General features: G+C 57.7%; 1 non-coding gene across 1 annotated transcript in view; it reads left to right on the top strand.

The window, feature by feature from the left end:
• The first annotated feature begins 2,100 nt into the window (after nt 1-2,100).
• LOC126431434 (small subunit ribosomal RNA) overlaps nt 2,101-2,500 on the top strand; it is a 1,910-nt gene continuing 1,510 nt past the window's right edge. The window contains exon 1 of the ribosomal RNA XR_007577591.1: nt 2,101-2,500. This exon is cut by the window's right edge and continues 1,510 nt beyond it. This is a non-coding gene — a ribosomal RNA (small subunit ribosomal RNA).

Genomic DNA, 2,500 nt, shown 5'->3' with positions numbered 1-2,500 from the left:
TTGGGCCTTAACCCAACACACGTTGGGCCTTAACCCAACACACGTTGGGCCTTAACCCAACACACGTTGGGCCTTAACCCAACACACGTTGGGCCTTAACCCAACACACGTTGGGCCTTAACCCAACACACGTTGGGCCTTAACCCAACACACGTTGGGCCTTAACCCAACACACGTTGGGCCTTAACCCAACACACGTTGGGCCTTAACCCAACACACGTTGGGCCTTAACCCAACACACGTTGGGCCTTAACCCAACACACGTTGGGCCTTAACCCAACACACGTTGGGCCTTAACCCAACACACGTTGGGCCTTAACCCAACACACGTTGGGCCTTAACCCAACACACGTTGGGCCTTAACCCAACACACGTTGGGCCTTAACCTGCTCTGTAATTGTCATACGACGCGTTAAATTAGTGTAGTGTTGCCTAACTGCAACCCCCGCAATATAGTTTGCTACTCGCACTGCCCGGTCCCCAGTGTATCGCTTCATGTTAAACACCTTGCAGCTATACACTGTAATGTGGATGGCAGCAGGACGTACATGCTCAATGCCCTTTGCAGTTGTTCATTGGCATTTGCAGTTGTTCATTGGCATTCGCATGGCGAAGCACTTAGCCTACGCTGTGGTACGGCCTGTGTCAACTGTCCGCTGATGTTGTACGTCCAAATCACACACTGTACTGCACATTGGTCCTCATGTACTGAATGATACATCGTGGTACATGTGACCGTACAACGACTGCGCCAACAACGGCGAACCATGCGGTCCAAATGTTGTGCACTCAGCTACGTGTCGTCTCCCTATAAGAGCTGGATTGCAGTGTGGTATGCCCTGGATGGCGATCAGCATGAGCCGTCTGTTGATGTAGTGGCGCGTGTTGTCAGACGTAGTCGTCTCTTCTCACACACCGTGATAGCATGGTGCACTGCGTTCCACATCTGCGACATGCGACAGAGGCCGGTTGACAGTCGTTCGCGCAATGGACATCGCATACGTACGGGGGCCACCTTCCACGTGTTCGCGAAGCGTGCACATGTTGTTGCGTGTATGTGGGCAGACATAGTGTGTCGTGACACCTGACACAGGCATGCAACAATCGTTGAATTTGCAAATGGCGATGGACGCCTACGTTTGCTGGTGACGTTACGCAAATGAACAACTGGTAAACCGTTGTGGTGCGGTTGTTCTCGCTAGAGGTGAATCAGTGATGGCGACGATCGGTTGAGCTACCAACCGGTTGTTCCAGCGATACCCACCATGCCCACGAACGTGAATGGCATCTGGGTGTGAAGCGATACGCGGCGGTGGCTGGGTGGGACCGTCCCCGGCCGGTGAGGGGGGGCCTCCCGGCGTGCTGGCCGCGCGGTGCGTGGGCGCACGCGCTACAGCCGGCTGGTGGGGGCGGCCAGTGGCAGGCGCGCCGGCCGACGGAGGCGGCAGGCGGCGCAGCTGCGCGCCGGCGCACCCTGCACGCGGCGCCGTGCGGCCAAAGTAGGTCCTCGCGGGCCCGGTGCGAAGCGCGGTGGACATCTGCAGTGTGCTGGTCCGATTGAGGACTGTGTGCGCTGAGGATGCGCCGCCGCCCGGCGCTCGGCGCCGCGACGCCGTCTGCTGCTCGGTCGCCTCTGCGGTTCTCGCAGGTGGTTTGTATCGCAGCTGTGCGGACGTGTTGGCGCGTGCGCTGTGCTGGGAGAGTTCGCTTCGGCACCCAAGTGGGGCTTTTGTCCTTCTGTGGCGCTGGCGTTGGAGCTGCCGGTCACCGTAGGTGGCGCGTGTTGTCTCCCGCCGGCAATGCCACGACAGCACGCTCCCGGGCCTCTGTCGGCAGCGGCAAGCTCAGTTGGGAGCACGGGTGGTCGCACCTAAAGCGTCTACTCGCCAAACCCCGGGCGATTGCGCCTCTCTCGAACCCGACCAAGTACTTAGGACGGCGCTGCGCGCCGCCGGGACCTGAGAGGGTTTCGAGGTGTATGGTGCAGGGGAGCTCAGCCTCCTCCTGTTTGCAGAATAATTGAGCGGACGCTTGCGTGTTCGCGCGGGCCCCCGGGACACACTCCCGGGCGGCCGGCTGCTCAGCTCTAGTTGACGCAGCTCCCTGGTTGATCCTGCCAGTAGTCATATGCTTGTCTCAAAGATTAAGCCATGCATGTCTCAGTACAAGCCGCATTAAGGTGAAACCGCGAATGGCTCATTAAATCAGTTATGGTTCCTTAGATCGTACCCACGTTACTTGGATAACTGTGGTAATTCTAGAGCTAATACATGCAAACAGAGTCCCGACCAGAGATGGAAGGGACGCTTTTATTAGATCAAAACCAATCGGTCGGCTCGTCCGGTCCGTTTGCCTTGGTGACTCTGAATAACTTTGGGCTGATCGCACGGTCCTCGTACCGGCGACGCATCTTTCAAATGTCTGCCTTATCAACTGTCGATGGTAGGTTCTGCGCCTACCATGGTTGTAACGGGTAACGGGGAATCAGGGTTCGATTCCG

This window comes from Schistocerca serialis, unplaced genomic scaffold (genome assembly GCF_023864345.2).
Source record: "Schistocerca serialis cubense isolate TAMUIC-IGC-003099 unplaced genomic scaffold, iqSchSeri2.2 HiC_scaffold_1094, whole genome shotgun sequence".
NCBI classification, from domain to species: domain Eukaryota; kingdom Metazoa; phylum Arthropoda; class Insecta; order Orthoptera; family Acrididae; genus Schistocerca; species Schistocerca serialis.
This window is presented reverse-complemented; position numbering and strand designations above follow the sequence as displayed.